General features: G+C 38.6%; 1 protein-coding gene across 1 annotated transcript in view; it reads right to left on the minus strand.

The window, feature by feature from the left end:
• Nucleotides 1–25,857, minus strand: part of CHRM3 (cholinergic receptor muscarinic 3) — a 500,011-nt gene that overhangs the window by 204,604 nt on the left and 269,550 nt on the right. The window contains exon 4 of the mRNA XM_059395799.1: nucleotides 25,669–25,771. The gene's annotated coding sequence lies outside the window, so the exon portion shown is untranslated. The remainder of the gene's footprint in view (nucleotides 1–25,668; nucleotides 25,772–25,857) is intronic.

The raw sequence follows: 25,857 nt of genomic DNA on the forward strand, positions 1-25,857 counted from the left end.
TGCGTCGGGCTCTCTGCTCAGCGGGGACTCTGATTCCCTCCTCTCTCTCTGCCTGCCTCTGCCTACCTGTGATCTCTGTCAAATAAATAAATAAAAAATTAAAAAATTAAAAAAATTTTTCTAGATGCTGAGTTTCAGGAAGTAGTGGAAATCCTCATGGCTAAGAAATTCTTCTTCTTTAAACCCACAAGGAGACAGATGATCTAACACAGGAGAGGGTGCTTAACAACAGCGTTTCTGGAGGGAGGAGATGGTCTGCACACTGGGTCATGGGATGTCCTTGTGGCAGCGTCTTTGTCATCTCTTGGAAGTTGAATGAAGGTATTCTTTCCCTCAGTTCATAATCCTTCCATCTCAATAAATTAACCATCCTCCTTGCTTTCAAACTCCTCCTCTCAGATTTAAAGTATTTAATTATAATTTCTCTTTTATCTTCAGTATCACCTACCTCGATCATTCATTTCACAACTTTATATCCTAATTGTGTATGAAAGCTCATGTAGCATCCGAGGTAATTTGCATACCTTGCATCCATTGGCCACAGAGCTCCAATGCTTAGAATATTATCTACATACCTTATTTTGAATAACAAGTCCACTAGATATATATAGTGAAACTCTCTCCCAGCCTGTCATTTTTTTCTCCTTTACATACTCTTGTGAGTTGATCTGTTTCCTTCCCAGAAGATGTGTTGGAATCCTAACCCCAGCATGTGATCTGACTTAGAGGAGGATCTTAACAGAGGTAATTAAGTAAAAAAGGGGTTGTTAATGTGGGCCCTAATCCAGTGTGACTGGTCCCTGTAAAAGGTGGAAATTGGGACACGGACACATGGGAGAAGGCCATGTGGAGATGAGGGCAAAGATGGATGGGGGTGAAGCATCTACAATCCGAGAAACACCAAAGGTTGTAGGCAGCCTCCTGAAGGGATGCATGGAACAGATTCTCCCTTCCAGCCCTCAGAAGGAACCAACCCTACAGGCACTGTGATTTCAGACTTCAGCCTCCAGAACTCTGAGACAATGCATTTCTCCTGGGTCAGCCCCTCAATCAGTGATACTGTGTTACAGCAGTCCCAGTAAAGTCATAACTTGAACTGCACTCAAAAAGGATGATTTGCTTTTCCCCAGCCATGTGCCATACTTTCACTTCTCAAAAATTATTTATTTCATATATGCCTAGAGAATTCCTCATGATCATTTACGATTAGCCCGAAGATGATTTCCACCATAAATTGTGCAAAATGGCTAGCTGGAATAAATTTATTTCTTTTTGCGGTCCCTGTAGCACTTTATTTGTATCTTTATTATAAATATTAATAAATTCTACTTTGCCTTGTTGTTACTTGTATACATATCTTCCTCTAAAAAATAAACCAAGTCCTTGTGGGGGGGGGTGAGAACTACCTCTTCCTCCTTCTGGTACTGCTCATGATGCCGGTCCCAGGGCTCTGCACAGAGAAGGTACTTCATGTTTATTTTGTTACCTGGGTTGCGTAAGAGAAGTCTAGCTCCTTGGGAAAAGCTTGTGGTGAACTGTGTTTCTGCTTTCCTGGTAAGAAGCTAACATGAACTTCTGAAGGTTTATTCTCTTCTCCACGTCCTTTCAAGTTGTATCTTCTCCCAGGATCTGGTGTACCACATTTCCCTTTTGTAATCAATATAAAAATTCAAGTCTGAGTTGGGCCAAAAGGTCTTTTCATCAACCGATTCATCAGTTCAGTGGGAGAAAGAGTGCGTTCATTACTAATTTCCACAGCCAGCACTTCATTATCTGTTTCATCCCACACCTGCTGACTGGTACTGGTTGCAGACTGGCTTTGATACGGTGCATGATTTCGGAATGCAGGTGTGTCTACTCATCTTTTTGAGTAATCTACCTTCAAAGTTATTTACGCAGAAATTGTTGTTGATACAGAATATTTTCAAAATGTTGTGGGAGGGCATTTCCAAAAATTCTCACATCAGTCTTTGAAATGAACAAAGCTGGGCGCATTGGGGTGGCTCAGTTGGTTAATCCTCTGCCTTCAGGTCTTGGGGTCCTGGGATCGAGCCCCGCATTGGGCTCCCTGCTCAGTGTGGAGTCTGCTTCTCCCTCTGCCTCTGCCCCCCAACTTGTGCTCTTTCTCTCTCTCTCAAATAAATAAATAAATAAAATCTTAAAAAAATAAAATGAACAAAGCTGGATAAAGCCTCTGTGACCTTCATGAAATGCCCAGAGGCTAAATGCTTATTACCACCCACAGAATTATTCCCCCAAACTTTTCCCCCTTCTTTCCAGTGGAGATGGCAAACTTGATGCAAAAATGAATTGCTCCTGCAGTAATTAATAAACAAATACATTTTGAATAGGAGTGAATCAAATACAAATTTTAAGTGGACTCACCAACTAAAGTTTACAAGATGACATTAGCACTTATTCAAGTGATATCTCTATCGATTTGTAGTTAACTTGATTAAACCATTTCCAGTCTAAAATTTTGAGGATAGGTATATCAAATTGGGGGATAGTTTCAATGTAATGCTTATTAAGTTATCATCTCACAAAAACAATAAGCCTTTGCTTGCTTTGGCTTGAATAAGAGGACATGTATTTGGCAGCCAAAAGAAACTGAAGAATCTCCAGATGACTTTGTCATTGATTGGGAACCTTTATGAATTTCTTGATTTGTACTGTATTAATAAGGACTCATCATCTGTTGTCCTTAACATGACACCTCTCAAATGTGGCTGGGACTAGGAGCTGACTCCCCTATTTGGCTTTTAGTCTACAGGCACAGAAGCAGTGAAAGCTAACTCTTCTACCTAAAAGGATTTCTGTATATGGGGATATGCAATCTCCAGACAATTTGGAAACTTCCTCTGTCACTCTAGGAACCAGAAAGGGATGTAAACTCATAAGAGAACCAAGCAAAATAGAGTTTCCCAGGAGAGAAAAAATATGGCTTATTCACATTGCTCCCTTTACTGTAAGACCAAGCCCAGGCCACATCTAATGAGGGACTTAATATTATTTCTGTGGTGGGGATACAAGTCTGAATTAGGAGACGGGATAACAGTCTGTGAAATTCTGGAAGCAGTTTGAAATATTATCAGTCCACACATGATATCTGTTGAAGACTAGACATGAGGCTGACGTATAAACACTGAAAATCACAACAAAGTAAGTTACTTGTGGTATGCCACTTTTGTGGAATAGAGATTCAGGTCTCCACAGAAACTCAGTGGACTGGATTCATGTTTTGTTTTTAGGCAGCAAATGAGGTGAATTTTATTTTTGTAAATATGAGACTGATTGAGTACATAAGACAAGAAGTTTCTACAACCTTTATTAATACTAAGGTTTTAGGAAAAAACCAGAGAGACAGACAATGCTTACTTTCCTAGACGTACAGTGAACACGCATGCGATGTTGTGAAAGTCAGCTCAAGTAACACTCATGGTTCGGCAAAGGGAAAAATCCCTGTAAAGTTTTCAAAACAGGATCGACCTATAGTGTTCTTCTTTCACAGGAAGGCCAGGATTGAATCTGAGAGAGCCATGGTCACAGGGCAAGTAGAAGGCTCTTCAGAGCTCTTGTTAGAAGGGTTGGATGTAAATTGCCCCCAAATGCTGTCCTTGATTTGAAATTCCATAATCAGTCAAATTAAATGAGCGATCGATCGTGATTATTTTAAGCACCACATGCCTTTAAGGGTAACTATATCAACCCAAAACCAACATTCATCAAGCATCCACTGTATGTTTTTTATGCTATTTCAGGAAAGGTGTTTAGACAAAACATTAAGTGACATGGTCCCTTCTCAAGGCGCTTACCCTCCAGCCCAGAACGAGGGATGTAACACAATGGGAACTATTAAAGAAGTGATAATAGATTCGTTAGGAGCTGACTTAAGGCTAATTAGTGTGGACCAGAGCAAAAAGATTACAGGGGAAGGGGACTATATCTGGTTTTTAAAGAACAGGTCGGATTTGGATAGTTCATAAGGAGCCTGAAAATATTCCAAGTGAAAGAAATAGTATGAGCAAGGAATGGAGCAAGGCCGTAAGAGTCCAGGCTGCCCAGAACACTGGGTGGGTCAAAAAGGAACGGGGTCACCGAGCCCATGCCCCCCACAGGGAAGAATGTGTTTTAAAATCTCAGGATCAGAACGGACATGATGAATGAGATATTTTAGGAAAACAGTAGGGTAATGTCATGCAGCGTGGACTGAAATTCAGAGTAAGAGCCAGGTAGCCAAATGAGGTCGGTAATTCCTGACAAAACTTGAGGCCTAATGGGATGAGGAACAGCTCTCAACTGTGAGAATGAAGAGGAGAACTTGATGGTCCTTTTTTTTTTTTTTTTAAAGATTTCATTTATTTATTTGACAGACAGAGACCACAAGTAGGCAGAGAGGCAGGCAGAGAGAGAGAGGGAAGCAGGCTCCATCCCAGGACCCTGAGATCATGACCTGAGCCGAAGGCAGAGGCTTAACCCACTGAGCTACTCAGGCGCCCCTTGATGGCCCTTTTATAGTCGGACCACGCACTGGTGCCAAGGCCTAGGGAAGGAGGACAGACTCGAAGAAGAACAAGGAGCATGTGGAACCCAGGGGGAAGAGGAGGGTGTGTAGCACAATCCTGCGAAGGATGGACAGAACCAGGACACCCAAATTTTGCCTGGTTGGACTGATTCTAGGAGGAGATGCTCACTCATCTGAAGTACAGAGAGTCCTATGCTTTGGTCCAGAAAAACTAACAGCACAAAATAAAGTCAGAGAAATGACTCAAAAGGGCATACAAACAGTGGGGAAAAGCCTCAGGAACTTTAGGTGTTATGAAGAAGATAAATGAAAAGTAAACACAAGCCAAGTGTATAAATGGCTGATACATGCAGGAAACGGATTTCAACCCATCTGTGGAATGTCAGTAAAATGAGGGACCGGACAGCTCTCTTTTCCTCCAAGCAGTTCAAATCAGACCTATGGTTTTGTGTTCCGTTGAGGGACCTGCCCTTTCAAACAGAGGTCACAAACAGAAATGCATCTAAAAGTCGGCAGGTAACTTAGATGAGTAAGAACTTCTAGGGGCAAGAACACTGGGAGGAACAAGCCAAACCAAAGAAATAAAGCCCCTCAGATCTTTCTATTTCTTTTTTCCCCTCCCAAATACTCAAGGATCAAAAGCCAGGCTGCAGGCTATGGGTTTATGACATCTGCTTTAATAGGAACATGCCCACAAAGGAGACCATTCTGGGGGTGACAGGATGTTAATGGGAACTCAAAGCCATATCACCCAAGGGAAAGGGGATGGACTGGTAAGATTTATCCAGGACAAGGCTTATTTGACAGCTCTTTTCAAATTTCTGAAGGCTTTCAACTCAGAGCAGAATTAGATTTGTTTGTGATCCCTCCAGAGGATGGATATAAGCAAATGTAACTGACCAGTGAGCTGGTGGGTTTCCAGGCACTGGAGATGCTCACACCGAGACTCGGTGAGGATGATATAGAGGGAATAACTCAACGTTGGATGGGAGGATGGGATGACAGCCTCCAAGATCCTTCCCAAATCTAAAATTCTAACACTGGAGGACATCAGCATCTCAAATGGGAGAGGATGGGAGAAAACACTGGTATCCTGACAGAACCATACAAGGCGTGGTGAGGGAAGAGCCCAGAGTGTGTGTCTGGCATTTCTTTCACGAACCTCTAATAACCAGACACCATCTTCGTATGTGAAAGAATGAATTAAAGATCTAAAAGCACAGGAATCCAGGATTCTTTTTCTTTCAAGTGAAGGAAAATACAATCTGGCTGAATGAGAGGAAAACAAAGCACAGGAAAAAGGAAACATGAAAGAAAATAAACCTAACTTTCTTCCCTATTTTCTTAAGGCTGGTTCCAAATTCAGTTCTGTTATTCTAATATTCTGAGGGTTTTTGTCATATATTTCCGTTCAGCACTGTTAGGCAGAAGACATGCTTTTTCTATATTCCTTTTGGCTGTGTGATTTGGTACAAACAATTTACAAATACTTAGCAAGTATTCTTATCTTTGATCAGATAATTCCACTTCTGAGAATCTGCACAAAGGAAGCAATGTGAACTAGAGAAAAGTACTTTACACACAAAGATGTATCCACAACTCTCGACAGAGTTCATCTATGAATAATTAGACATAATCAAACAGTATGGGACATAGTCACTTGTTTTAGTCAGCTCAGACTCCTACAACAAAATACCACAGGCTGGGAGGCTTAGAGAGCAGAAATTTCTCTCTCAAGGTTCTGGAGGCTGGGAAGTCCAAGATCAAGGTGCCCACCAAGTCAGCTTGGTGAAGGCTCTCTTCTCCTGACCTGTAGATGGCCATCTCGCTGTGTCTTCATATGACCTCTTACTTGGTTTGCATGGAGAGAGAATGAGCTTTCTGGTGTCTCTTCTCCTAAGAGCACTAAACCCCACTCTTGTGACCCCCTCTAATTCTAATACCTCCCAGAGACCCCACCACCAAATACCATCATACTGGGGGTTTGAGCTTCAACATATATGCAGTTGGGGTGGGAACACAAACATTCAGTCCATAAGACCACTCAACAATGAGGGGCACCTGGGTGGCTCAGTAGGTTAAAGCCTCTGCCTTTGGCTCAGGTTATGATCCCAGGGTCCTGGGATCAAGCCCAGCATCGGGCTCTCTGCTCAGCGGCAAGCCTGCTTCCCTTCCTCTCTCTGCCTGCCTCTCTGTCTACTTGTTATCTCTGTCTGTCAAATAAATAAATAAAATCTTAAAAAAAAAAAGACCACTCAACAATGAACTTTCCAAAACTATGTAATAAACCAAAACATACTTTTAATAGATTAAAGAAAAAAGAGGATTCAGAAATTACACATATAATGTTAATAAAATCATGGTAAGAAAAACTCAGATGTAGAAAAGAGTCTTCAAAGAAAAATATCAATATGCTAGCTGTGGTTGTGTTAGTGTGGTCAGACTATGAGTGTTTTTTATTCTTTTTTCTTTTATTTCTAAAAATTTTACAATATTTTTAGAAATATTTTATTAGTGGAGGGGCAGAGGGAGAGGGAGAAAGAGAACCTCAAGCAGACTCCATGCTGAGCATGGAGCCCGACACGGGACTCAATCTAACAACCCTGACTGAGACCATGACCTGAGCTAAAAACAAGAGTTGGTTGTTTAATTGACTGCGCCATCCAGGCACCCCTCTTTTCTTTTCAAACCTGTTTATTTTACAGGCTTTAATAGATACGTATATACAACTTTAAAATTCTCGTGAAAGGGTTAAATTTGTGGGACCATGACTGTTAACCAGCTTATCAGGAATTGATAGTCTACTAACCTTCCTTAGGCAAATGGTCCTGAGGGACAATTGAGACCAGACAACCAGGACCCTCGCTACCCACACACCATAGACAGAGCCCATAGGACGCACAGTCGACCCTCAGTAACTGAAAATTGAACTCATTGCTTCTGCAGGAAGGTAGCAGCTGATCCTTACAGGGTCAGAGGGAAAATCAGTGTGGCTCCTCCTAAGTAAGGGAATGTATTCTAGCTAATTAGCTTTTCTATTTGGAAGAATTAAGTTCTGCCAGTTAAGTGTATACTTCACTGGGAGTACGCCAATGTTTATTGTGTCTTAAATCCTATGTACTGTTGAACAGTTTAGTGGCCTCATGGCAAGATGTATTTTATTTCCAAAACAAAACGAGGAAAGAAACAAATGCACTTGGTTCCCCTCGCTCATTGTTGATGAAATACTAAGCGGCACTCCAGAGCATCAGGCATAGCAGGCGGGCAGGATTCTGAGCTTGGAGGGGTCCCCAATCGTAAATTAAATTACTGAAGCGTGTAAAGAATAAATCTGCTTTAAACTTTTAAGCTATTTTCCTATATGTTACCTTAAATTTGCTTTTAGATTAATGACTTAGAAATAAATGACCTTTTGAGAAGGAAATAGGAGAGTGATTTCTCGAGATCTGAAATAATCTCTTCTTAATTATGTAGTAATGTCAAGTGTAGACATCGTGGCATTTATAATACTGTCATGGTGCACGGTTCTACAAAATAATAATTACCTATTAATGCCTGTTTTTAGAAACCGAATTTGACAAAGTTGGTTTGTCATTCCTTTCTCAGAATATTTTTTTCTTAATTGCCCTGGTGTATGAATAATCCCCCAGTTCTGTCTGCAGAAAGCCAGGGATGTCAAATTTACTCCACGTTCTCTGCCTACTTTTTTATGTTGTCAGTTTTTCCCTCCCTAGACACCAAGGACAGTGGTTTCTGACATCACAAGTACGATGGGAATGAGTCAGAGAATTAGATTTCTTTTTTTCCATAGTTTATTTTTCTGGGGGAAAACACTGGAAAGTGGTTTATATGTGTACCTCTTGACCCCTCTCTGCAGGGCTATCTCTCTAAACCAGCTTTGGTGACATCCCTGCGGGTAGAGCGGAGAAATCCTGTGGGGGAAATGGTGAAATCGGGGTGACTCTGCCCAAAGCAAGGACATGTGTTTTAGTCTTTGGAATACTAAAGTGGGTCTCAGTCCTTGTTAAAACTATCGTAGTTTTGAAAGTCTGTTGCTTCTTTCTCTATTAAACTTCCCAAATTCCTTCCCCTCCATTGGTTTCCATGCTTAATGTGGGTTTCTCTACAACCCAAACCCATTCCCTGTCCATCCCCTGTTTTCCCTGAAATTATTTTGGTTCAAGTATTTTTCCCTTCTAAAACATGATTCACAGTGGTTCTATTTGGGTAGTTGGGCTGATGGTCATTTTGTTTACTTCCGGATGCTTTTCTGTATATTCTGAGCTCTTACAGCAAAGATGTATTACTCAGTTGATAGGGAAAATAAATATTACAAAATAACAGCATTACAAAACTAAAATAAAAAATCACGTTTTCTTCTTAACACACTCATTGCCCTCTGAGCAGGTCCTACAAGTGCCAGTATGATGCTGAACACGCATGTTTTAAAAGAATATAATATGAATTATTATTTATTTTATGCTCACTACCTGCCAGACTCTTCTGTAAATACTTTACATGTATTTCTTGTTTAAATTTCACTTTGCCCTTGGAGGGGAATGTTTTCCTAATCCCTCATTTAAAGATGAAGAAGTTGAAACTCACAGAGGTTCAGGATCTTAACCTAAGTCACAGAGTTGTCAAAAATGACAGGTGAGAGATAAACCACACAGGATACCACCAGTGTTTATGCTTCGATCAAGACACCTACACTACTGCACACTGAGAACTTGGATTAAAAAAAAATAATAATAAAGTCTTTTATGTAACCTTAAATATCCAAAATACTATAATTTCAAAAATTAATCAAATAAAATTTACTAATGAGGTATTTTACATTTTTTTTTCTACAGTAAGTTTTCATAATATGGTCTATTTCACACTTGTAGAACGTTTCAAGTGCTGAATGGTCACATGTGGCTGGGATGGTGGCTACCAAATTGGATACTAGTTCTAGCCACAGATTTATATTGTTTTTTGTAATAACCTGTTTTGTTACTTATTCTTTTTTTTTTTTTTTTTTTTTTACTTTCTAGGCTTATTGAGATATTAGTGATTTACAATGCCAGCTGAAGGTGTACAACGTGATTATTTGATATATGTATATACTGCAAAATACGACCATACTAAGGTTAATGACACCTCTGTCCCCATACACAATTACTTACTTTTTGGTGAAGAGAGCATATTTGATCTATTTTCTTAATAACTTTCAACTTCCAAGATAAGTGACAACATATAAAGTTTGCAGTTTAAAAAATTCCAGCATAATTAACACATAGGGTTATATTAGTCTCAGGTGTACAATATACTGATTCAACAGTTTCATACATTACTCAGTGCACATCATGAAAAGTGTGATCTTAATCGCCTTCCCTTATTTCACCCATCCCCCCCACTCAGCTCCCCTCTGGTGACCATCGGTTTGTTCTTCTGCTTTTTTGATTTGTCTTTTTTTCATTGTTCCTTTGTTTTGTTTCTTAAATTTGGCCTATGAATGAAATAATATGGTATTTGTCTTTCTCTGATAGACTTATTTCACTTAGCATTATGCCCTTTAGATCCATCCATGTTATTCCAAATGGCAAGATTTCATTCTTTTTTATGGCTGAGTAATATTCCATTTTATGTGTGCGTGTATGTATGTATGTGTGTGCGTGTGTGTGTGTGTGTGTCTGTGTGTGTGTGCCTCACACACTTCTTTATCACCTCTGCTTTATCGATTCATTCCTTTGGTATGAAGAAGTCTTTCATTTTGATGTAGTCCCAATAATTAATATTTGCTTTTGTTTCCCTCGCCTTAAGAGATAACAGCTAGAAAAAAGTTGCTAGGGCCCACGATGGAGAAATTACTGCCTGTGCTCTCTTCTAGGATTTTAATGGTTTTAGGTTTCACATTTAGGCCCTTAATCAATCAATTTTGAGTTTATTTTTGTGTATGGTGTAATAAAGTGGTCCGGTTTCATTCTTTTGGAAGTAGCTTATCCCAACATCATTTGTTGACAAGACTATTTTTTTCCATTTGTATGTTTTTGCATCCTTTACTGAAGATTAATTGACCATATAGTCATGGGTTTATTTCCAAGCTCACTAATCTTTTCCACCGATTTATGTGTCTAGTTTTGTGCCAGTACCATACTGTTTTGATGACTTCAGCTTTGTAGTATGTCTCAAAATCTGGGATTGTGATCCCTCCAGTTCTATCCTTTTCCAAGATTGCTTTGGCTATTTGGGGTCTTTTACAATTCCATACCCATTGTAGGATTATTTGTTCTAGTTCTGTGAGAAATGCTACTGGTATCTTGATAGAGACTGCACTGAATCTGCAGATTGCTTTGGGTGGTATGGACGTTTTGACAATACTGCTTCTCCCAATCCATAAGCACGGAATGTCTTCTTGTTTGTGTTGTCCTCAATTTCTTTCATCAGTGTTTGATTATTCTCAGAGTACAGGTTTTTCACCTCCTTGGTAAAGTTTATTCCTAGGTATTTTATTATTTTTGGTGCAATTTTAAATGGGATTGTTTTCTTAATTTCTCTGTTTGCAATTTCATTATTACTGTATAGAAATGCAATGGATTTCTGTACGTTGATTTTATGTCCTGCAGCCTTACTGAATTTATCAGTTCTAGTAACTTTTTGGTGGAGTTTTTTTTTTTTTTAATTTTCTATATATAGTATCATGACATCTGCAAACTGGGAATGTTTTACTTCTTCCATACCAATCTGGATGCCCTTTAAATCTCTTTGTTGTCTGACTGTTGTGGCTAAGACTTCCAGTAGTAGGTTGAATAAAAGTGGTAAGAGTGGAAATCCTTGTCTTGATTTTAGGGGAAAAGCTCTTGTTTTTTGCCATTGAGTAGGATGTTAGATGTGGGTTTTTCATACATGACCTTTATTACGTTGAGGCATATTCCCTCTAAACCTCCTTTGTCAGCAGGTTTTTTTTTTTTTCCCCATCATGAATGGATATTGTACTTTGTCAAATGCTTTTCTTGCATCTATTGAGATGATCACATGGTTTTTATTCTTTCTCTTGTTGATGTGACAAATCATGTTGATTGATTTGAGAATGCTGACCCAGCCCTGTATCCCAGGAATAAATTCCGCTTGATCGTGTGAATGACTTTTTAAATGTACTGTTGGATTTGGTTTGCTAATACTTTGTTGAAGACTTTTCCATCTATGTTCATCAGAGGTACTGGCTTGTAGTTCTTTTTGTTGTCTTCAGTTTTAGTACCATGGTAATGCTGGCCTCACAGAATGAATTTAGAAGTTTTCCTCTCTTTTCTATTTTTTAGAATAGTTTGAACTAGCTATTAACTTTTTTTTAATTAATTTATTTTTTATTTATTTCCAGCATAACAGTATTCATTATTTTTGCACCACACCCAGTGCTCCATGCAATCCATGCCCTCTATAATACCCACCACCTGGTTCCCCAACCTCCCCCCCCCCCCCCCCCCTTCAAAACCCTCAGATTGTTTTTCAGAGTCCATAGTCCATAGTCTGTCATGGTTCACCTCCCCTTCCAATTTCCCCCAACTCCCTTCTCTCCATCTCCCCTTGTCCTCCATGCTATTTGTTATGCTCCACAAATAAGTGAAATATTTTAAAAATGTTTTAGAATTCACCTGTGAAGCCGTCTGTTCCTGAACTTTTGTTTGTTGGGAGTTTTTTTTGATAACTGATTCAGTTTTATTGCTCATACTCTGTTCAAATTTTCTATTTCTTTCTGATTTGGATTCCTGGTTTGGGGAGGTTATACATTTTATATCTTATAATCCTTTGTATTTCTGTGGGTTTCATTTCAGATTTTTTTTTTTAATTTGAGCCCTCTCCCTGTCCCCCACCTTTTTTTGACGAGTCTAGCTAAAGGTTTATCAATTTTATTGATCTTTTCAAAGAACGAGTTGCTGGTTTCATTGATCTGTTCTATTTTTTTAGTCTCTATTTTGTTTATTTCTGCTCTAATCTTTATTATTTCCTTTCTTCTACTGCTTTTGGGTTTTGTTTGTTCTTCTTTTTCTAAGAGCTTGCATTTTTATTGTACTTTACAGTTTACAAGATAAGAGCACTTATATTTTGACATAGGATTTTCATTCAAGCCACAAGGGAGGTCTCATTATCTCTATTTTAATGAAGCAGAACCTTTATTTTAAAAGAGACAGAACCTTAGGGAGGTTAATTGTCTTACTCAAGACCAGACATTTTAGCAAATAGCAAAGTCAAACCCAGAAATTATGTCTTTTGGCTTCAAATCCAGATATGTATTTTCTAGTACTTTACTTGATAACGACAGTCTACTTACTCACTGTATTGTAAATAACTCAAGAGATAATGTCAATGCATACATGGAAAGGATGGAGAAGATGTTGAGTTTAGAGGTAATACATACATATATATCACGGTAAGTACAGATGTCATCCATTCATTAGAAAAGAAAACAGAAATCAAGATAAATCATTTTGGGGCAATTAGGTTATTTGAATTGTGCACACTCTCTAGCATGTTACCGAAACAACTGAAGTTAAATAACTGTGTAAGTGTAGTTTAAGAGCCAATAATAGAATAGCAAACCTGAAATAATTAAAGGGCAATAAAAATTTTTTCTCTGGTTCTTAAAAATAATTTTCTAAATGAGTTTTCTTTCCTTTTCATTTCCTCTAAATATTACTACTCTGAGGGAAAAAGTCATTTCATATATCTATCATAATAGTTTAAAAAATTATTATGGGCCAAGTTTGAATTTCTATTACCCAAGTTTATAACATGCATGAAAGCCATTATTGTTTTACATGTAATTTTGCATGTAATGACTATAGCTGATCACAGCGAGGGTGATGGGTTTAGTTACTGGTCACTCAAGATCTTCCATATTTCTAATGAAATTAAGATAAAATAAATATGTGAGTAATACCAATGTATGAACATATCAAAGCAGTATACTAAATTTTCTGAATTAACAACAATCAAAAAATAATAATTCATTTTGTTAGGTTATATATGGTAAGATATACAAAATATGAATATTTTCCCCAAGTAAAGTAGAAATAGTCTTTCATAATCAATGCCAATTTTACCCATGTTGTAATTTCTATGATTTTTTTTGTTATTTTAAGTGAGTGAATTTTTTTTGCTCTGCAACATAGATGTTAATGAAAAATAAATATAAAACTCTAAAAAGTAAAAAAAAATATGAAAGTGAAAGCAGTTTTTATTAAAATTAGCTGTACATATTATCAATAAAATTACCTTTTCTCATAGACAGATGATACCGATCAAAATTAGTGTGATAATTTTTAGGATGTTAAGCTTGTGTTAAAATACAAATGATGACTCAATTTTTTCAATATCATTTTTATATGCTCATTAATGTACAAGAGAATGGAATACCTTCATTCTTTTGATTTTTAACCCCAGAGTCTCAAGGTAAAAAGGAAATAAAATAAAATGTTTTTCAAACAGAGAGAGGGCAGTCTCTACTACTCTAATACCAAATAGGAAAAAAGATTTTATATAGAAAGATCAAATTTACATTATATAAGCACTTTACCTAATAAACCAAAGACCTTTTCTTATTTCTTTTACTTTTTAAGATTTTATTTATTTGAGAGAGAGAGATGAAGAGTACAAGCAGGGGGAGAGGCAGAGGGAGAGGGTGGAGTAGACTCCCCGCTGAGCAGGGAGCCTGATGCGGGGCTCGATCCCAGGACCCCCGGATCATGACCTGAGACACTTAATGGACTGAGCCACATAAGCACCCCTGTCTTATTTCTTGAAACCTCCTTTTAAAGATTCAGAACTTGGATGGCTCATTTACATAAGGCATGTGCATACAAACACAGGGTCATATGCCCGATTTGGCTGAGCTCCCTTCCTATAACCTGTGGCAAAGGATTTGTGCCTCATTTCCTGACCTGGGGTGCTCCCACATGCCTGTCCTCGTGGAAAATGAAGCAGATCTTGCATGCATGATGTGACCTCACATCTTAAGATAATGTTATCTTCATTGTAACTGTAAATTTTTTGTTCCATGTTGATCAAATTCTTTATGATTAAAAGAAATCTGAGGGACACCTGGGTGGCTTAGTCAGTTAAGTGTCTGCCTTCGGCTTGGGTCATGATCCCGGGGATCGAGTCCTGCATTGGGCTCCTTGCTCAGCAGAGAATCTGTTTCTCCCTCTGCATGCTGCTCCCCTTGCTTGGGCTCTCTCTGTAAAATGCAGTCGAGAGACTAGAAATACTATGGACCCGGACCGCTGAGGTTCAGCTCCTACCCTGAGACTCATGCGAACAACAATATTTTTAGCCATAACTACCCTATCTGCAAAATAGAAATGATGACCATAACATCCACCCCAAAGAAGAGCACTATGATGAAATGAGAAATTAATAATTGCAAAACCCTTAGGAATTCCTCTGTCTCAGTGTATTCTAGGCCTGGTGATTTTCTAAATTTGCCAGATCATACTGAATCCGGCGAGGATCATTAAGACATTTAATTCCAAGCATCTATAGCAAATCTGTGAGTCAGTTCTTAGATTAATATCTATCCCTCACAGCGATCTTTTATTCCGAGCATTCACTCCTTCATGCAAGATATTTACTGAGCAACTGCTGTCATCTGTATGAATAAACAAATGTAGGAACAAAACATTTTCAAACGCGGTGATGTCCGAGAAGAAAATATGCCAAAGTTCCCTCTCTTTGAGTTATCTTCTTCAGGTAATTCGTAACGGTGCCTTTCTTGGCTGAGTTCCTGTTGTACTGGGAGTAAAAATCAGATCAAAGTATTCAACTGACAACCTCAGTCGTAATTGCTTTTGATAGGTAATTCTTGTTCATTACTTTTGTTCTTAATTCCCTTAAACTTCACAGATACCTAAAGACCTAAAACTTGTTTACCATACAAATAGTGTAAGACTCACTGCATCCTAATACGCAGTATCTAATATGTAAATTAACGCTGTGTGAAAAGTAACTGAAAATCATCTTTCTGTAACGTGGCTTCCTGTCATTTATGGGTTGGCCAGAGGCTAGTCCATCTTTTATTAATATTGGAAAAATAATCCCCACTATGTATGAAATCAAAGGAAACCCTGTAGGCTCATCTCCTGATCTATTTACTAAAGCATTAAACAGGTCTGATTTAGAGAGTGTTCTGATGCTTCCCACGTATGGCATAACCCAAGTCTGTTTTCAGGGTCCAAGGTGGGCATAAGCCTTTCTTATCCTACCGCCCTGCTCTTATCCCCACTACCACAATGCCCCCAGCCCAGCCCTTCACCTCTACACCAAAACTTATGAGGAAAGTCGTCTATAATTTTCTAAGGTTTCTGCCAATTAAAGCCAGCTTGAGACAAATGAGATTATGAGAGTCAAGCAGCAGACTTTCTTCTTATTAGTCTACTCACGTTATCATAACCAAATGCTACCAACTGGGTGGCTCAGAAACACAGACAGCTCATAGTTCTGGAGCTTAGGGAAGTCCAAGATGAAAGTTCTGAAGGATTTGATTCTTGGTGGGGGGATCAGGAGGCTAGAGCTATGTTGTATGATTTTTTTTTAACAAGGCCACTAATCCTATGGGATTAGGACCCGTCCTTATGCACTCATGTGACCTTCATTACCTCCTAAAAGCCCTATCTCCAAATAAAATTGCACTGGAGGTTAAATTTGGGAGCATGCAATTCAATCCATGGTGCTCTTGAACATTATTGTAACCTTGTGAACAAAAAAAGGAAGCAGCCTGTTTTGAACTATTTGACCATGATGGTGTAGAGAGCTGAAGGTACCAATCACAATAGTTTCCTTTTTCTTTAAGATTTTTTATTTACTTGGCAGAAAGTGAGAGTGAGACAGAGAGAGAGCGTGTACAAGCAGGGGGAGCAGCAGAGGCAGACGGAGAAGGAGGCTCCCCACCTAGCAAGGCTGCATCCCAGGATCCTGGGATCATGACCTGAGCCTAAGGCAGATGCTTAACAACAAAGCCATCCAGGCGCCTCCCTCAATACCTTTTTTAGAAACCCGTGTGACGAAAACATGGAGCAAACAGAAATGCGATGAACACACAGCAGCAGTACAAATGCTGCATGCCCTCTGATGATCGGATTTCTACTCCTAAATGCACTGAGATGTGTTTCTCCAGAGCAAGGAAGAAATGCACAGAAATGGTTAGAAAAGATGAAGGAGTCCATCTGAGGACAGGACTTACAGAAACCCAGACAACTACATGAAAACACATCTTCTCTATATCCCAATTCTTTTAACAATTAAACTTTACAATCTCTTAGCTCCCATGCCTGCTATTTCCCAGTTTCACGGTTGAACAACAATTTTTCGTCCTGCAGCATCAAAGCCTTTATGCCTAGTTGCTATCTGCTTAGTCCTGCAGAAGGAAGGCAGACAGGACCACCATCTCCTCTTATGGAGCTGTTCTTGAGTTAAAAACGTAATCAAAGTTCTTCTTGAGAAGCGCTTTGGTTTTCTTAACTGTTCCTGCTTTTTGTTCCATTACTCACCTTTGTGATTACCCTCTAAATCCTTTTCAAATTCTCCATGCTCCTCCTGAGTAATGGAACCAATGTACTCATTAGGGTCTCATCAGTATTGAGCATAACAGCGGGATTAGCTCGCTATTTTTGAAAAGAACCAGCGACACTGCCAAACAGGGAGGCATGAGAGTTCTTAGCTCACCTAAACTTGCTAGTTCTTATTCTGTCTCTTTTTGTCTTATTTTGTCTTTCAAAATTATAACCAACTGCAGGCCTTTCATTGTCTGGAATTATCATTAATTACTTTGAGGTATTTTGAAAATCATCTCTAACTAGAGTTTAAATTCCAGAGTGTTGATTCTGCAACCTTAATTCTCTTAAGCTCCATACTGCCCCCTATTGAGTCACGTGGCCTGAGCATATGCAGAATGTTATGGACGACAAAGGGTACCATGAACAAAGCAGGTTTCTTCAAAAGACAGACGCCCCATTTTTTCCTTCAGAGACTGATTCCAGTCTCTGAACACTTATCTCAAAGATGTATTTGTTTTGCTCAAGATGCCTAAGAGAGAGACCACCTTTCAGACTCGAGAGGAAGAACCTGGAACAGATTCCAGGAAACAAGCCTAGGGGGAACGGACATAAGATACTGATGACATCTGAATTTGCTAATTCACTTTGAGATACTTTCATCCCCTAAGGTCTCTTGCTTCAGGATCCCTGTCAAAACATTAAAATAAGTACACTTTGATTTTATTATTTCACAACTGATCTTTCTAGACACTTGGTCTTGGGGGAAAATCCTCAGATGATGTGCCTTGGGGACCTGTAAGCCCTGAGTCGAAAAGTAGACATTCTATTTCACAACAAAATATGGAGAGAACCATGCAATCCACTAGTCCTATGCACACCCAAATTAGGAGATGTCAGCATGACTGAACAGAAAAGGCAAATACAACATAAAACATTTAGGGACCATTTAAAATTATGATTGGCTATTTTCTCCCTAGGAACAATATATAAAGCTTAAAATGGATGAATCACTATATGTTGAGATCCCCAGGTGGACATGAGGGACACAGTATAATGTCACTCTAATCTATCTTCAGATAATTGCTTAGCAGTTATTCCCTCCAGCTGACATTTTATTTAAATTAAACCTAATACATGGACTATATTATCTATGTCTCTTGGCTAAAGAATGAAAAGATTGTAGCCTCTGACCTTTAAAATATTTTCTTTTTCTTCCTTTTTTTTTTTTTTTTTTTGGTAGGAGTCAGGAAACTTTTCTAAAAACATGTTGAGGAAGGTAAAATTCTTTGAGCAAACGCAAGGCATATCCACCACATTTAAGAAAAATTACTCTTTGAAAGTCTTAAATCACATTTACCAATGTGTCTCTTCATAAGCCTGATGAGCTCGTCCTACAGGTTTCAAATGAAACCCAACTGCTTCCTGAAGATCTTGAGTCAGCACGTCAAGACCCTCCCTGCCCAGCTCCCGATCTGCCACCCCGAATGACTCCTTACCGGATCGGGACTATCTCATGGCTTCTCCGATCCCTGAGTGGCTTCCTCTAGCCGAGCAGCAAGGCTTCAGTCCTTAACAACTCCCACCCTAGCCTGGCAAATTTTCCCGAGTGATGCTGGTTCTTGAGCTCCTTTGGTCTCATATAGAGACCACTCTCTAAGCAAAGGTTTCTGCTTTCTGCTAGCCTTAGCTAGTGTCCAAACAATGTAATTAATTCAACGTTGGATACTTTATAGCTTCTCATCAACTCTTCGGATTCCTTTCTCTTGGATTACTCTGTGTGTGTGTATGCCTAGGTATTTTGTTACAAGCAGATGAATTAGAGATAATTCATGGATTACATATATAGTGTGTGTGTGTGTGTGTGTGTGTGTGTGTGTGTGTGTCTGTGTGTGTGTATTTAGGTATTTTGTTATAAGCAGATGAATTAGAGAGAAATATATATTTAAAAATTACCAGTCACTACATGTCACACAAACATTATGAATTTTTAAGAATACTAACACAAACAACCATATGCAACTCTTTTAAATGGTGATCCTTTCCCAAAGCAGAGAGAAAATAATTTATTGTGAATTTCCATATAAGGGGTGATTTTTTGAGAAAAACAGTCCTATTTTAAGTAACCTTTTTTTCTTAAGATGAGAAAGTACTTTTGCATGAAATATGCTCAATTTATGTTAATACAGCCCCTTCTTTTGGTGATTATTTTGCCTCGCTGGGATCAACTTAGGAATTTCAAGTATTATATGTCCAAAAACTGGCGCTCACATTAAGTTGGAGAGACCGGTTGGAATGCGAATCCATGGCATTCTGGATGTTAGGGCAAAAAGGAAAAGAGAACGGAAGAAAGAGAGAACTCCACCCACCAGCACCTTCTCTCCCTCTGAGGGTGAGCTGTCCCCTGGAATATGTTCCACAACCATGCTTAGCAGCATCAACATCCCTAGGGTTCTTGTCTCCGTCACGTTACATACTTTTGTTTTCAGGGCTTGAATCGACACATAACAATAGAAAGGAACCTCAAATCTTCTCCAAGCAGATAACTCTCTGATACCCCTCCCAAATACTCCACTAGAAGTTCATCTAAGTACCTCATATTTTTCACACTCAAACCCTAACTCAAGACCCCCCCGCTCCACAAACTTGGCCTTCCTACCCCATATCCTACTCTATGAATGATGCTGAAACAGATCCTTGTGTACTTACAATCATTCTCCCTATTCTTGTAATAATAAGCCCCCCAGACTCTTGGCTGGTCTCACAGAGACCTTCCCTAAGAAAGAGACATATACTGGTCTACACCTCACATCCCTGTAAATTATCGATGGATGTCACCCCTTCTCGAGTCTATTCTTCACAGAAAAGTCAGAATGAGCCTTCTATAAAATCTTTAGATTATGTCTTTCAAAGGCTTCCCAGGTCATTTTGCTTAGAATTCAAGGTCCTATAGTAGTCTACTTGGCCTTGCATGATCTGCTCCTTGTCCACCAACTTCTGATTTGACTCCATTTTCTCATGGTTTTCCTACTCTCTAGCCCAGGCTCCTGACTCCTCCCTGCCATGCTCTTCAACACTTCCAGCACACTCCTACCTCAGGGCCTTTGCAGATGCTGGTCCCTTGCCCTTCTTCTGGTCTCTCTTCCAATGTCACATTACTAAAAAGGACTTTTTGAACAATCTCTTTAAAAGAATGTTGCACCACAAGCCTATCCCACCAAGATTCTCCATTGCTTTAATACCCTTACTAAGACTGATCTCCCTGACCCTCAACATTTGATGTGTATCTCTGTACTTTCTCTCTCCTACTGTGACATGACATCCAAAAAGGCACAGCTTTTTGTTTTATTCTCTATCACAGCCTCAGTGCCTATGGATGTCTGACACAAAGCATGTAGCCAGTAAATGTCCCAGTTTTAAGATCCCTCCAAAAGAGGAAACATACATTCTAGGAAGACGTAGTGCAACTTACAGGACATTCCAAATACAAAATAATCTTACATTTGGGGACTGATTTTATGTTTTGTAACCCGCAGCATTATAAAAAATCTAATTTATAAGTCCTGCTATTTTACAATTCTTTTCACTCCAATTAAAAAAAATTCTAATCAGAGAAATTTACATTTTTAATCATGTTCTCATCACCTTTTTATGCAAATGTTTATTTAGCCCATGCCTGGTTGTAAATCCTTCTCCGCACAGAGGAAATGCTGGAAGCTAAGGCAACAATTGGTCCTATTAGTATTTTATTACTCATCATTCCTCCTGCATGTTAATGTGTGATGCTTCAACTAGAATCCTCCCCCCCAAAAAAATTAACTGAAAAAAATCTCATTCTGTGTTTTTCAAGAAAACAAATTAGTAACATTCAAGCAGATCGCATTTTTATGCAATTGTTATTAAAAACTCCTGTGGAGAGAATTAAAGAGGTTTACGCTACTTTAAAACAAACTAGGACTAATATCTATCTATATCTGTTTATCTGTTCTCTTTATAATACAAATATATCTTCCAGAATATCTTTTAATTATTATTATCTTCAACCTTTGGTTTTTGAGTTAATCCCCCCCTTTTTTTAAGATTTTATTTTTTAAGTCATTTTTATATCCAACCTGGGGCTGGAACTCACAACCAAGATCAAGATTTGCAGGGCCTTCCAAATGAGTCAACTCGGAGTTCCCTTTATAACAACACTGTGTGTTGTTACATGACAAATGCAATCTAGTTTCAAAGTGAAGTTTCAGAACTAGTGAGAAAAACAACTTCATGTATCAAGGGCTTCTAGAATTGTGCAGACATCATATCCATTCGGACCATCTACTTGGATGCATCAGAAGCTCTTCAGCTGTTCACGAGTACAACTCTTTCTTTACCAGACTAGTATTGATAGCCACTCTGTAATGTTCTACGTGTTCAGGTTTGTCCACATGACTTTAGCAAAGTTTCAAAAGATAAGGCACTTCCGATAGGAGTTTTTAGACTATAACATCTCAACATGGCAGGGAAAAAATTAAAGATGAAAATATTGGCAAAGAAGAAGGAAGTAACCATCCATGGCTTTAATAACATCAGAATGAGTTGCTAACAAAATATGAGCTTTCCTGGCCCTTTGACTTTGTCCAAATCCTTTAAAAATGATGCCCATCTTTCTGCTTCGGCAGAGCACATCAGATACAGTCTCTGATCTGATGAATTACCATTTTCATTGCTCATTATTTCATTTGTGTAGTTCACTGGCCAAGTCACTTCCTTGCTTGTGTCTAAAAGTAAAATGCATTGGAATTATTCATTCCACAAATTCCATAAATATTTACTAACATCTAATGCGGAGTCCAAACATGGAGGGTCCTGGAAGACTATGTTTTGTTCTAAAATACTCACTCTCAAGACTCATCATGAAGTGCTAGAGGAATGAGATGAATAAGAAAAAGTCAGATGTACTATAAATATCTGTGACAAAAGTGTATTGTTGGAACCACTTTACATATTAAAACAAAATAAGACAAACATTGATAAGGAACTTGGTATTATCAAGCACCATAGTGTGTCTGACCTATAACAAACACAGGATGTATTTATCTTTCATATTCAATTTTTAAAGTTAATCTGGACCAGCTGTAGGTCAGTTTTAGGGAAACTCTGATTAAAGAGACATCAAGGCAAATGAAAAAAAGCCATAGAAAATACAAAGAAAGTACACTTAACCCAAGGTTCATTTTAGGTACTATTAATTTCTCTCTCAATAGCTGTTTCATGTGGTGGCAATATGGTAGATTTTATAGAGATTTTAATCTTCCTCTGTCCAGAACCCAGAGACTCGGGGATATAAGGAATTCGAAAAAAAAATGGCTTTATATTATTTGAAAAGCTTTGCCTGCACTAATGTAAAACTCTAAAACATAAGGGGCATCGCTGCCTGAATCCTTTCAAATAAATTCCTAAAACAGCATGAAAAGAATCTGTGGCCTTATTAAAGCTCAATTCGCCAGAGAGAATTCTACACAAGACCAATCCACCTTGAGGACAAAAGGAAATGCAGGGGCATCTCTTAAGCACTGTCCTGTCCTGGGTCTCTAAGGACACTCAGTGTCTGTGTGTTTGTCTCTCTCTGCGTATTTTGTCCTCCTTCTGCCCGCCACCACCAAACAGACCTTTAGGAGAAAGATAGTACTGTGCAGGCATGCTATTTGTTAAATTAGTTCCCCAAACGCACTTTAGCTTCACGGATGAAAATAATTTAGGGTAAAGAAGGTGTAGCTACATTGATAACCTCACCACTGGTCTCCATTACCTGAATGTCAAGTGCACATTTTTATTATGTTCTTAATGTATGCAGCTTCTTGAGCTTTTTAATAATGTAAATAGTGAAATGCCCAAGGTTCTATGTGGAAGACAAAAGCATGAAATAAAAGTTGATTACGCCGTGTACAAGGGGCGCTGACACAGATCCAAGTTTCCATTCTGCAGCAAAGCACCTTACATTTATTGATTTCTTTTAAAATTCTGATTAAAATAGCATCGCTATCCTTCAAAGGGTGTCCTTTTTGATGAAAGCATTTTGATGACAACTTATCTCTGTCCCTTCCAATGGGAAGGGCAACATCTACAGGGATAGGTGTTTAGAATCTAAAGGAAAGATTTCAGTGGCTGAAACAGTGGTTTATAAAGTCACTGGACAGTCACCATGAGTGCACCAAGATCTCTGGTGCAGCTCAGATAAATATTGGATTTATCTTCTGTATCAGTGAAAACAAAGGCCTGTATATCTGAGTCACAGATGAAATGATCCCAGCTATAACCATCACCTCCCCACCTAACAAACACATGCCCCAAATCCTGTTATTCTGCCTAAAATTTACCATGAGGGAGGGACATTTAATAAACTACGGTGGCTGTGCCATAAAATTAATCTTATAATAGTGTCACTGACAAATTACGAAATCTCTTTGCTCCTGATGGTAACAAGATACCAGGAATGCATTAAGTTGCAATTGGTGGGAGACGTCAATAACATTTTAGCCTCCGAGTCACTGCCTGGTGGCAAGCAGAAGATTAGTCCAAGGACTGATGCACAGATGGAGGAAAATTGCCTCGGTATCTTCAGCTACACCTTCTAGGCACTTTCTTCCATTTGCTCCTAAAATTCAGTGCCTCAGTGCCTCAGTCTTTCAACAAAGCCTGAACTTGGTCTTCATCCCACCGAAGCGTAAATGATCATTAGCAGTTTCCTTCATTTCTGTTATTATAACTGAAGAGGTGTAAGCAGAACTGACCAGACAATTTCCTATTTATAAACAATCACGCTGGCTGTTGGGTGGAGAACAGATTGAATGGGGGACCAGAACAGAGCAAGAAGGTGATTTGGGGACCATGGCTGCATATCAATGAGACAAGGAAGTGATGGATGCCACATGTACCTGGGGGGAGAGGGTGTGTGTGAAAACTAACATAGAGACGAATGGAGATTTCGGAGCAGTGGTTTGAAACCCCAGCTGCACCTGTAAATCATTTGAAGAGCTTTTTAAAAATTCCAAAGCTCCAGCTCCACTCTGAGATTTGGACTTAATTTTCTGGGTACAACCTGGGCACCTGCATCTTCTCACCCTGAGGGCTGGGCTAAACTTGAACAACTAGATGGGGTAGATGTGGAGAGGTTAAGTAGAGGGAATATTCTCTTCTATGGCAACTAGATTTCTAAAATGAGTAAGTGGTTTAATGACAGTGCCAGTGACAGAGAAAGAGGAGACTGGGGACCCAGATTTTTATGTGAACTCTCCTGGTTTTTTGACTTGGTAATTTTGAAAAACATATACATATCCATTTTGTGTAAGTCACAAAACCCAATAAAAAAAAAAAAAACTGAGAAGGATCTGACATGTAGGTGACCAGTTGCAAATTCTGTTTAAATCAGGGAGTTAAACTCTAATTATGGATTTCAGATGTTCACAGAATAGGAGTGAAATTCTTTGGAGACTCTTGGAAACACGTAATTAATTATCTGATCCTTCATTATGAATAAAGGTGACCTGGTGTACTTGATACATTGTAACCCTCCCTCCCTCCCTTCCAAGTCGAGTTATAACACTCTTTGTAAAGCAACATAAAAAAATTTTTGCAAGGTAGTGGGTTAAGTAGTAAAGCTAGATCCTCATATCTGATTAACTCTCAAGTCTGTGCTGCTTCCCAAAAGTGATTTCCAGCACTTTTTTTGGGGGGGGGGAGTTATAGAGTTTTAATTTTGAAAATATAATTTATGTAGATAGGAGTTTTAAAAAATTTATGTCAGTATCTCAACAAAGCCTACCATATTTCTAATAATATTTTAAAAGTTGAATACCAGAACACGATGAATCTTGTAACCAAGGATCCTTGATGGTATCACCAACCTTGATGGTAACACCACACACACACACACGTGCACACACACATGCACACGCAGTAGTTATCCAAATAGTCTGAATCGGATCACATCAAGAGTTACATTTTAGAACATTTCCTTCAGGAGAATTCATTATATAGTGAAATTGTCAAACACTCTATACTTTGTTTCTTAAATCATATTTATATCGTGATACACCAAGGGAGTAATTGTCACAAACCTCAGAGATGAAGGGATCGCTTATTAATTCACACATGTAATTATTTAGTTCATAATTTAGCATTCAGTTTTGTCTAAGCCTGGACTAATTTTTAGGAAAAAAAAAAAGAAAAGACGTTTATACCTTTCTGTTGGACCTTGAACTATAGATATTATAATCATAAACATACCAGAGGATCTGTCATATCTCAAATACTTGATTTCCATGAGATTGTAGATAAATCTTATTATTTGCAGAATCCTATGAGCATAGAATTTCCCCTCTTTCCTGGACTGAGAGTATGCTTACTATGTATCACATAAGAAAGAAAATAAAGGGGTCTTTGGGAGGATGGAAAGTCATGCTATAAACATATACTTCACAGTGGAAAAGACAAAGGTCATCTCTGACACAAAAATTTTACTCCTCAGGACATACTGCAATCTCAGTGAAGAACCAGAATGACAGGAACGGTTCCTGTTGCATCATAAATAGGATTCAAAACCATGGGGAAGCATCTGTGGAAAGTTTACATTACCTATTCCAGGTAGGATCCTTAAAGCAACCCAATTGATTAAGGACTCTGCTGTGTGCTGAATTTTTCTTGCAGGAAGAAAACAGGGGCCATGTCCCCAAGAAAGCTGAAGATCAAACAAATAAAGAAGAGGAAAATTAATCTAAATCAAAACAAAACATGAAGGAGGTTACTTGGATCACTAAACTGTGA

Source organism: Mustela nigripes, chromosome 4 (genome assembly GCF_022355385.1).
Source record: "Mustela nigripes isolate SB6536 chromosome 4, MUSNIG.SB6536, whole genome shotgun sequence".
Taxonomy (NCBI): Eukaryota; Metazoa; Chordata; class Mammalia; order Carnivora; family Mustelidae; genus Mustela; species Mustela nigripes.